The sequence below is a fragment of the Nothobranchius furzeri genome, chromosome 7, assembly GCF_043380555.1.
Source record: "Nothobranchius furzeri strain GRZ-AD chromosome 7, NfurGRZ-RIMD1, whole genome shotgun sequence".
NCBI lineage: Eukaryota > Metazoa > Chordata > Actinopteri > Cyprinodontiformes > Nothobranchiidae > Nothobranchius > Nothobranchius furzeri.
In genome coordinates this window covers 40,514,786-40,526,888 of record NC_091747.1, presented here as the reverse complement: position 1 = coordinate 40,526,888, position 12,103 = coordinate 40,514,786, and positions in this window count along the sequence as shown.

Here is a 12,103-nt window from a genome sequence, read left to right as displayed (position 1 = left end):
GCCTTATTGCTTATACAGTTTTGTGAAAAACATGTGAACTGCACTTCCTTTTTTCAGCATTTTATCATTGCTTCTTTTCATTAGAGCACTGTGGTTGTGTCACATCACATTGGTTTGGTGTGGTATGATATTACATGGGATGTGGTGGACTGGACCAGGGCAACGATAATCAAGGCACTGACACTGAAGTGATCAAGGATTTTCAATGACTGAACACAAGTCAAGAGAGCAAGGAGTGGAATAAACATGAGGTAAGCAGCAGCTCTTCTAATAAAGGAGAATTATACACTAAGGTGGATGGTTGACAGTTTAGTTTATAGTAATCTACACTGTTATTCAAATTTTAATAAACTGTTATTAACTGGTATCAGTTGCGGCTTGCGCCGTAAGATGGCTGCACCGACGAGAGCTCCCAGTCATCTCAGCAAAAATGTTATTATCTACTTTGTTCTGCTTTCTATTACTGTGCGCACAGTGCGATCATACACTCGGTATGACAGACAATTGCTTCTGGAGCTACGTTCGTCAGCCAGTTCAGACTTTACAGCAGGTTTCGACTCCGTTGATGCTGTGCTGCCTGGGATGCTTTGTTTGCTCGCGCGGCATCGAGGGAAAACAAAGAGGTGAAAACGCGCCAGAGTTTTGTGCCGAACGCGACGAAGAAACGGCAAGCCACCTCTCCCCATCCTGCTCGTGAATCTTCAGTCTCTAGACAACAAACTTGACGAGATGCGCGCTCAGATTAAACACCAACAGGACATCAGGAACGGCTGCGTTCTGGCCTTCGTAGATACATGGCTGGAGCCCAGCGTCCCCGACTGCGCCATCACGCCGGAGGGATTCACTGTTTACCGGGGAGACCGAACGAAGACCTCAGGCAAGAAGAGGCGAGGAGGGGTGTGCTTTATGGTTAACTCCTTGTGGGCTGGAGATGTGAGTATTATTAAATCTCACTGCTCTCAGAGCCTCGAGCTGCTGTCCATTAAATTCAGGCCTTTTTACCTCCCGAGGGAGTTCAGCTCAGTTCTCCTCTCAGCTGTGTACACTCCACCACACGCAAATAGAGTTACGGCTATGGACGAACTGTATGACATCATTACTGGACTCAAGAATATTAATCCAGAAGCTGCCTTTATTGTGCTGGGAGACTTCAATAGAGCCAGCATGAAGAAGGTTCTCCCTAAGTACTATCAGCACATCTCCTTCCCCACAAGAGGTGATCAAACATTGGACCATAGTTACACTCCTTTCAAAGAGTGTTACAAAACCCCTCCCCCGCCCAGCTTTTGGTAAGGCAGACCACTGTTCCATTCTGCTGCTGCCTGCATACAGACAAAGACTAAAACAGGAAAAACCAGCTTCCAGGGTTGTTCACAAATGGGACAGCGAAGTTGAGGGGGTCCTGCAGGACTGCTTTGAGACAACTGACTGGCAGATATTTGTGGATGCAGCTGATGGTAACATCAATGATATCACGGACTCTGTCATTGGATATATTGGGAAGAGCATGGATGAAATAATCACAAAAACTACTGTCCGCATATATCCAAATCAGAAACCCTGGGTGAACAAAGAAGTTCGCGCCAAGTTAAAAGTGCGGACCTCTGCCTTTAATTCCGGGGATGCTGATGCATATAAAGCAGCCAGGTATGACCTCCGAAAGTCCATAAAAAAGGCCAAGAAGGACTACAGGGACAAAACGGAGTCCAGCTACCACAGCTTCGACACCAGGCGACTGTGGAATGGACTGCGCTGCATCACTGATTACAAGAAGGTCAGCACAGTTGGTGTTCAGCCCACTGCATCTCTCGCAGACGAGCTCAACAACTTTTATGCTCGTTTCGATGCAGATAACAGAGAGCAGATCCTCTACCCTCAGGAGGACAGGGGGGTTGTAACCTTAACTCTGAAAACAGAAGCTGTGAGATGGACCTTTAAAAAGGTCAATCCTCACAAAGCTCCAGGACCGGACGGCATTCCAGGCCAGCTACTCAGAGTGTGTGCAGATGAGCTGGCAGAGGTGTTTACCAACATCTTCAACCTCTTCCTGAAGCAGTCGGTGGTCCCCACGTTCCTCAAAGCATCCACCATCATTCCTGTTCCCAACAAATCAGTGGTCTCCTGTCTGAATGACTACCGTCCTGTGGCGCTGACATCCGTCATCATGAAGTGCCTGGAGCGGCTGGTCAAATGTCACATCTGCTCCTCTCTCCCTGACACACTGGACCCTCTTCAGTTTGCCTATAGGACAAACAGAGCCACAGAGGATGCCATCGCCCTAGCAACACATACCACCCTCACTCACCTGGAGAAAGGGAATACATATGCAAGAATGCTCTTCATCGACTACAGCTCAGCATTTAACGCCATTATACCCTCAAAACTTGCCACGAAGCGTCGACCTTGGGCTGGGAACACCGATTTGCAGATGGATTCTAAACTTCCTTACAAACAGGCCCCAGGTGGTGAGAGTGGGTAAACACACTTCCTCATCACTCATCCTAAACACAGGTACGCCGCAGGGTTGTGTGTTTAGCCCCCTCCTATATCCCCTGTTCACACACGACTGTGTTGCTAAACATGAGTCCAACATCGTCATCAAGTTTGCAGATGATAAGATCATCATAGGCCTCATTACAGGGAATGATGAGACGGCCTATAGAGAGGAGGTGATGGCATTGCACGAGTGGTGCCTGGATAATAACCTGTCTCTCAACATCAGTAAAACCAAAGAAATGATAGTGGACTACCGGAAACGACCAGTCAGGGAACACCAACCCATCCACATCAACGGTGTCATGGCCGAAAGGGTCAGCAGCTTCAAGTTCCTTGGAGTCAACATCACTGAGGACTTCTCCTGGACCCTTGACACAGACGCTGTTATCAGCAAAGCTCGCCAGCGGCTTTACTTCCTGAGGAGGCTAAGGAAGTTTGGCATGAACACTAGTATCATCTCAAAGTTCTACAGGTGTGCTATTGAGAGTTTGCTGTCGAGCTGCATCACAGTTTGGTACGGAAGCTGCTCTGCCAGCAGCCGTAAATCACTACAGAGGGTGGTGAAAGCAGCAGAGCACATCACTGGCACAAGGCTTCCTGCCATTCAGGACATTTATCTCCAGCGATGCCTCCGGAAAGCACACAGCATCATCAAGGACCACAGCCACCCAGCGCATCAGCTGTTCTCCTCGTTATCATCTGGCAGGCGTTACAGGAGTCTGCCTGCTCGGACTACGAGACTTAAAAACAGTTTCTACCACCAAGCCATACGACACCTCAACCATTACACTTAAACACACACTTAAACACACACCTAAACACACACAACACAGGAAACAGATGTTACCCTGCAGCTCCACAAGTAAAATTTAATCTGCACTGGTTACTTCATTTTAATGTTACTACTCACTTTTTTTAGATATATCTATATTTAGTCATCTATACTTACTTATCTATTTAGTAAGCTTTTACTTTTAGCATGACTCTCTAATATTTTGCTTTTACTGTATTATACCTTCTTCTTTTTTTTCTATTGTATTATGCTGCTGAGAGACCGCTGCTCGTCAAACACATTTCATTGCAATGTTGATCCTGTGCTAACTTGCATATGACAAATAAAACTAAACTAAAAACTAAACTAAACTAAAGAAAGAATGTTTGAAGAATCTTGCTGGACTCCCCTAGATTCATCATGAGCACTGTATTTGTGTCATTGCTGGTGATATTTACACTTGAAATAACTTTAGAAATGACCATATGATGCGAAACGCATGACATTTAGGAGACTGAAGCACATCTTCAGTTGGAAAACAATAATCATTCATACCTTTTACACAGAAACACACCTCAAAATAGACTTAAAAATCATTTTAATTCACATCACAGGAAAGAAAGCACATGTGCTTCTGATGCTCATGAAAAGATCCTGGCGCCCACTTTCTCGTGTGCTTGAGAAATATTTCTGGTGCTCATAAAAAAAACTATTAGGTGGACAATAGATAATTCTCTCAGTAGCGACAAAGTCACACGTCCTTATTGCTACGGTTAGGGTCTCCTTGTAGTCAGGATGTTAACCTGTTCCACAGCAAATTGATCAATTGATTATTTGTTTATTTGTAATCTATTTTACTCTCTTTTCTCTACTATGTTGTTTTAATCTTTGTTTTTATGTGCTGTTCAGCACTTTGGGCCTCAGATAAGGTGGTGGTAGGTGCTATATAAATACATCTGATTGATTGATCAGGGTAATGTGGAGCAATAGGTGACCTGAAAAGTCTATTTAAATCTTTAATTCAGTCTAATATCTCTGCTCCACCTACAGGTATCCTTCAGCTAATGTGTCTCAACCTCTGGCACCATTGATGTAACTGACTTCCAAATTTAATTAAGTAAACTTTTGTTTTTAATTTGGCTTCCTCACTCATCCATTTTCCATACCAATTTTCCTCAATAGTGTCATGGGTGGGGCCTATCTCATCCCAGTCATTGGGCGAGATGCGAGGGACACTCAGGACACCGAGACGAAAACAACTTTTTAGTTAGACTCGTCTTTGTAGATGAGTGTGTTTGTGTGTGTGTGTGTGTGTGTGTGTGTGTGTGTGTGTGTGTGTGTGTGTGTGTGTGTGTGTGTGTGTGTGTGTGTGTGTGTGTGTGTGTATGTGTGGGTGGGTTTACATGGACAAATTTTTACTTTAACCTGTACTGTGTGGACATTTTTACATTATGGGGACATTTTGCTGGTCCACACAATGTTAAGCACCCTAAAACTTGGTTTTAGGGTATGATGTGAATTAACATTTAGTTTAGGTTAGTTTAGGTTGGGGTTATAAAACATTGGTTAGGGTTAGGGTATGGATTAGGCATAGTGGAGTCACTAAAGTGAATGGAAGTCAGTGGATGTCCACATACAAAAACATGCATGTTAGTCGAATTTACAACTCTAAACTTGTAAGTGAGCGTTAAATGGTTGTGTTTTCCTGAGTAGAGTACTCTGTGCCTCATCCACTCACAAGCTGGTGCTCTACACCTGGAGGACAATGAATGAACAAACAAGGGAGCTGGAGCACTCAGATACATGTAAACTCTCTCTCTCTCTCTCTCTCTCTCTCACACACACACACACACACACACACACACACACACACACACACACACACACACACACACACACACACACACACACACACACACTTGTATTTATATGTTCATCAATTCAATTCAAAAATCTTTATTAATCCCAGAGGGAAATTGATTGCTGTAGTAGCTCATAATAATAATAATAACCAAGTCATCAAAGAGTTGTTGTATATTGCAATGGCTGTTGGCAGGAAGGATCTCCAGTAGCGGTCAGTGTTGCAGCGAAACTGAAGAAGCATCTGACTGAAGACACTCTTCTGTTGTCGGACAGTCTTGTGAAGAGAATGCTCAGGGTTGTCCATAATTTTCTTGATTCTCTGGAGAATTCTTCTTTGCATTATCTCCTCCAGTGGTTCCACAGTCTTCCCCAGAACAGAACCAGCTTTTTTATTAGGCTGTTGAGCCTTTTCAGGTCCCTGCTTCTGATGGTACTACCCCAACAGACGATGGCTGAAGAGATTACACTCTCAACAAAAGACTTGTAGAAGATCTGCAGCATTTTGCTACAGACACTGAAGGACCTAAGCGTCCTCAAGAAGTGCAGTCTGCTGTGTCCCTTCTTCTAAACGGCTTCGCTGTTCTTTCTCCAGTCCAGTCTGTTGTCGAGGTGAACTCCAAGGCATTTGTATTCCTCAACCACCTCCACTTCTTCTCCCATGATGGAAACCGTGTTTGACTCTACCCTGTTTCTTCTGAAGTCTAAAATCATCTCCTTTGTTTTGTTCACGTTCAAGGTCAGATGCTTGTTTCCACACCATGCCACAAAGCACTCCACCAGCTCTCTGTACTCAGCTTCCTGTCCATCTCTGATACATCCGACAACTGCAGAGTCATCTGAGTATTTCTGTAGATGACAGGTCTCTGATTTGTACTGGAAGTCTGACGTATACAGGGTGAAAGGGATTGGTGAGAGTACAGTCCCCTGTGGTGCTCCAATGTTACTGATCACCTAGTTTGATGTGCAGTTCTTCAGCCTCACAAACTGTGGTCTGTTTGTCAGGTAGTCTTTAATCCAGGCGATAGTTGAGGCCCCCATCTGTGTCTTCTGGAGTTTCTGGCAAAGTACATCTGGCTGGATTGTGTTAAATGCACTGGAGAAATCAAAGAACATGACCCTCACAGTGCTGCCTGCTTTTGTCATGTTCCTGGGAAGGTGTTTAACCCACGACATGAAGAACCATCACAGGACAAAGGCAGAAAGTTCAAACAATGATTTATTAAACCTAACTAAAAGTGTCCTGGTGATATCCAAGTGCGAAGTAGTCGGCAAGAGTCCAAAAGCCAGCAGGGAGGGCAAACGGTGTGACGGGGTGCATCCAGGAGAGGGAGCCAGATGATGGCGGCAGAGGGCAAGTGGAGAAGGAGGAGAGGTGAACCTTGAGTGTGTAATCCAGGCGGGTTATGGTGACTTCCAGGTAGGTACATCCATCAGTGGTTCAGCAATTCCAAGTATCCTGAAGATGAAACAAACTTGAGTCCAAACACCAAAATCCAAGCACAAAAAAAGCCAGATAAATCCAAAACTGCGACAACACGAATGTCTGAGCATAGACCAAGCAAAACCTAGAACTGAGTGGCAAGATTCTACCGTGAGTAGTTAATCATCCAGCGATGTGAAGTGGTTCCCTCTCCTCTTAAATAGAGCTCTGCTGCGGTTGATTAGAGGATCTGCAGCTGCCGCTGATCAGTAATGCCCCGCAGCTGGTGAGTGCCCTCTCCTGGAATGACAATCTTACAAAGATGTTGTGGAGAAGAGGGAGTACTCACCCCGTCACACAACAATGCCCCCCCTCAACGGACGCCACCTGGCGTCCTAGCAACCGACTCCTCGTAGTCCCGAATGAGGGAATGGTCCACGATGAAGGAGCGCGGGACCCAGGAGCGTTCCTCTGGGCCGTACCCCTCCCAGTCGACCAGGTACTGGAACCCACGACCACGGGGTCGGGAGTCGAGGATCCGCCGGACTGAGTAGACCAGTCCCCCCTTGTAGAGCCGGGCCGGCGGCGGAGGCGCAGGAGCAGGGCAAAGAGGACTTGAACCAACGGGTTTAACCAAGGAAATGTGAAATACAGGGTGTACCTTCATGTTCCTGGGGAGGTCCAGCCGAACCGTGGTGGAAGTAGGCGTGCCCAGGACCCTGAAGGGGCCGATGAACCTCGGAGTGAGCTTCCTAGAGGAGGCCTTTAGCGGGATGTCCCGGGAAGACAGCCAAACATCCTGACCAGGAGAGTACAGCGGGGCGGGGCGCCGGTGTCGGTCTGCCAGCTGCTTGTTCCTGGCGGCAGTACGCTCCAAAGCCTCCCGGGTAGAGGCCCATGCCCGTCTGGCCCCCCTGAGAAACTGCGGGATGGAGACTGAAGCTGAGGTCTGCTGTGGAAACAGTGAGGGTTGGTAACCCAGAGACGCCTCAAATGGTGACTGACCGGTGGAGGTGGATATATGGCAGTTGTGAGCATACTCGATCCATGCTAAATGCGTGCTCCATGTGTTGGGCTGGGAGGAGCAGACACAACGCAGCATGGCGCCCAGCTCTTGGTTTAACCGCTCACACTGCCCGTTAGTCTGAGGATGGTGGCCGGAGGTGAGGGCGACCTTGGCGCCCAGAGCTTCCGCGAACTCCTTCCAGACCCGAGCCACGAATTGGGGACCCCGGTCAGACAGAATCTCCGTGGGAATACCATGCAGCCTAAAAACATGCTTCACAAGGAGTTTGGCAGTAACAGTCGAAGAGGGAAGGCCTTTAAGAGGCACCAAATGACATGCTTTAGAAAACCTGTCGACCACAGACATGATACATGTGAAGCCCTGAGATTCTGGAAGACCTACAACAAAATCAAGCGTTATATGCGACCAGGGACGTGACGGATTAGGAAGGGGACAGAGGAGCCCAGCTGGGGCTCGGTGGTCTCCCTTTTGCTGAGCGCACACATGACAAGCTGAAATATAGTTCTTAATGTCCATTTACATGGAGGGCCACCAGAAGGTCCGTCGTATCAGAGCTATGGTGCGTCCCACACCTGGATGAATGGAAAACCTTCCTGTGTGTGCCCAATGTATAACCTGCCCCCTAAGCGCCTGAGGAACGAATAACCTCCCTGGGGGTCCCCCTGGTCCGGGCTCGGTTTTGAGTGCCTCCAAAACCTTGTCCCGGATCTCCCAGGTGATCCCACCTACCACACACGACGAAGGAAGGATGGGTTCGGGCTCGGGCTCTTGGTCTGGTGCATACAGTCTGGATAAGGCATCGGGTTTAGTGTTCTTTGATCCAGGGCGATAAGAAATCTGAAAATTAAAGCGTGAGAAAAACAACGACCACCTGTATTGGCGGGGGTTAAGACGTTTGGCTTCTTTCAGATAAATTAAGTTCTTGTGGTCTGTCCATATTAGGAACGGCTGTTCCGCTCCTTCCAGCCAATGCCTCCATTTCTTGATGGCTAGTTTCACCGCGAGCAGCTCCCGGTCTCCCACGTCGTAACGGCTTTCCGTCGGGGACAGCCGCCTGGAGAAAAAGGCACACGGGTGCAGTTTATTGTCCTCGGGCGCTACCTGTGAGAGGACCGGCCCCACCCCAGTCTCAGATGCATCCAACTCTAGCACGAACTGCCTCTGGGGATCAGGTATGTGGAGGACTGGAGCAGCAGTGAAGCGCCTCATAAGTTCCTGGAAAGCAGCCTCGGCTTCTGGGGACCAGACAAATGGGCGTTTCACAGACGTTAAGTTAGTTAGCGGTGCGGCTACCTGGCTGTATCCCTTAATGAAGCACCGGTAAAAGTTTGCAAATCCCAGGAAGCGCTGCAGCTGTTTCCAGGATGAGGGGGTGGGCCACTCCGTGACCCCGCGGACCTTCTCCGGATCCGCTCTGAGCCTCCCGTGTTCCACGATGAACCCGAGGAACTTGACCTGTGGGACATGAAACAAACACTTCTCTGCTTTGACATATAAGCAATTCTCCAACAACCGCTGGAGAACCGCTCTAACATTTTCCACATGCTGTGCAGAGTCCTCTGAAAAAATCAAAATGTCGTCTAAATAAACTGTTACAAACTTATTCAGGAAATCGCCCAACACAGAGTTCACAAGCGCCTGGAATACAGCAGGGGCGTTAGTCAACCCAAAAGGCATAACCAAATACTCATAATGTCCAATAGGAGTCTTCAAAGCCGTCTTCCACTCATCCCCTTGCCTGATGCGCACCAGGTGGTACGCGTTCCTAAGATCCAGACGGCTAAACACCCGTGCGTTCTGCACAGGTTCGAAGGTCGAGCTGAGTAGAGGCAACGGGTATTTATTCTTTACAGTGATCTGGTTTAGTCCTCTATAGTCTATGCAAAGTCTGAGGGTACCTTCATTCTTTGGGACGAAGAAAAACCCCGTGCCCAGGTGAGAGGAAGAGGGTCGAATGAGTCCAGCGGCCAGGGATTCCTGTATGTAGGTCTCCATGCTCTCCTGCTCAGGTCTGGAGAGGTGGTACAGACGACTGCTGGGAAGAGGAGCCCCAGGCAGCAGCTCTATGCTACAGTCAAAAGGCCTGTGTGGAGGAAGAGAAGTAGCTCTGTCCTTACTAAATACCTGTGCAAGGTCGTGATACTCCTGGGGTACATTAGACAGGTCAATCTTCTCGGCTGATGGCGATCTGGACGCGCTGATGTTAGGAGGGGCTGCTCCGAGGCAGGACTGGGAGCATCTCGGGCTCCACCCCTCCACTCTTCCCGTTTCCCAGTTCACCTGGGGATTGTGGCGGAGGAGCCAAGGTCGACCGAGCACGACTGCAGTCTGTAGGGAGGGAAAAACAAAAAACTCTATTTCCTCCACATGATTTCCCGACACCCTGAGTTTTACCGGGACAGTCCGATGCGTGATGGTGGTTAAGCTGCGTCCATCCAGAGCCGCCACCGCGAGTGGAGTGGAGAGCCGGGTCGTGGGAATTCCCCACTGACGTACTCGTTCTGTGTCAATCAAAGATTGTTCACAACCTGAATCCAATAAAGCATCTACCGGAAACTGTTTAGCATTAGCGTACAACATACAAGGTAACACACTACGGGACCCCTTAGAGTTCTGACTGCCCACCAGTAGTCCCGACATTACCGGTGGGCACGCCCTTTTACCAGAACCGGGCAGGCTTTGGCAAAATGCCCAGAACCCCCACAGTACATGCAAAGACCTGACCTCATGCGATGTTCACGTTCCTCCTTGCTGAGTTTGGTCTTTCCTAATTGCATGGGTTCCTCCGGGGGGAGACTCTCCGAGGAATGACTTACTGACCCAGTTGCCGGTGTAGGTGTGGGCACGTGAAGCTCCCGGTGCCTCTTGTCGAGGGAGATGGCCAGCTTGATCAGCCCCTCCAGGGACTGAGGTTCCGGGCACATGGCGAGCTGGTTCCTGATGGGGCTGTTTAGAGCCTCCGTAAAGGTGGCGAAGAGGGCCTCCTCGTTCCAGGCGTATCGAGCCACCAGGGTACGAAAATCCAGGGTCATCTCTGCCACCGTCCTCTGCCCCTGTGACAGTGTCCACAGCCTCCTGCTTATGTCCACGGGGGATATGTCAGAGCCAAAAGTCAACTTAAATTCGGCCAGGAAAGCGTCCAAGGGGCCTGCCAAAAAGGCAGGGTTGTGGCTCTTAGCTTCAGCCCACCTTAATGCTTTTCCTCGTAGCAGTCCAACAATATAAGAAATGCGACTTACATCAGTGTGGAAGGCTCCAGGAGACCGTGCAAACGCCAACTGACACTGGAGGAGAAAACTGTGGCACTCCTCAAACTCTCCACTGTACGTCTGAGCAGGTGGCGCAGGGACGGTGCGGTAATAGGCGGGTTCCGTGGCCGCGGCCCCTTCAGTATTGAGCTCAGGAACGGCGAGGTTTCCTTGGGAGGTGGTGGCTCTCTCCTGAGAGGGTTCTTGAGCCTGGAGCTGGGTCAAGCCCTGTTGAAGTTGACGGATCATGGCCTCCAGCTGTTGAGATCGTTGGTTAACAATCTGGAGGTGTTCCAATAAGACCGGCAGGGCCTGTTCCTGCTGAGTTAACCTAGAACTGAAATCGGTGAGTGATGATTCCATGGGGTTAGCGTTTTGGCTGGATGATTCTGTCATGTTCCTGGGAAGGTGTTTAACCCACGACACGAAGAACCATCACAGGACAAAGGCAGAAAGTTCAAACAATGATTTATTAAACCTAACTAAAAGTGTCCTGGAGATATCCAAGTGCGAAGTAGTCGGCAAGAGTCCAAAAGCCAGCAGGGAGGGCAGACGGTGTGACGGGGTGCGTCTAGGAGAGGGAGCCAGATGATGGCGGCAGAGGGCAAGTGGAGAAGGAGGAGAGGTGAACCTTGAGTGTGTAATCCAGGCGGGTTATGGTGACTTCCAGGTAGGTACATCCATCAGTGGTTCAGCGATTCCAAGTATCCTGAAGATGAAACAAACTTGAGTCCAAACACCAAAATCCAAGCACAAAAAAACCAGATGAATCCAAAACTGCGACAACACGAATGTCTGAGCATAGACCAAGCAAAACCTAGAACTGAGTGGCAAGATTCTACCGTGAGTAGTTAATCATCCAGCGATGTGAAGTGGTTCCCTCTCCTCTTAAATAGAGCTCTGCTGCGGTTGATTAGAGGATCTGCAGCTGCCGCTGATCGGTAATGCCCCGCAGCTGGTGAGTGCCCTCTCCTGGAATGACAATCTTACAAAGATGTTGTGGAGAAGAGGGAGTACTCACCCCGTCACACAACAGCTTTGTCCAGATGACAGTGGGTTGGTTGAAGCAGCTGGATGATGGCATCTTCAACTCCAACTCCATGGCGATAAGCAAACTGCAGCGGGTCCTGATATGTTCTAGTTTGCTTATTCAGGTGGACCTTCATGATGTGGCATTGCAGGGTAACCGGCCTGTAGTCGTCATTGACTGATGGGCGAGTTTTCTTTGGAACTGGAACAAGGCAGGATGTCTTCCACAGGACTGGAACCTTCTCCTG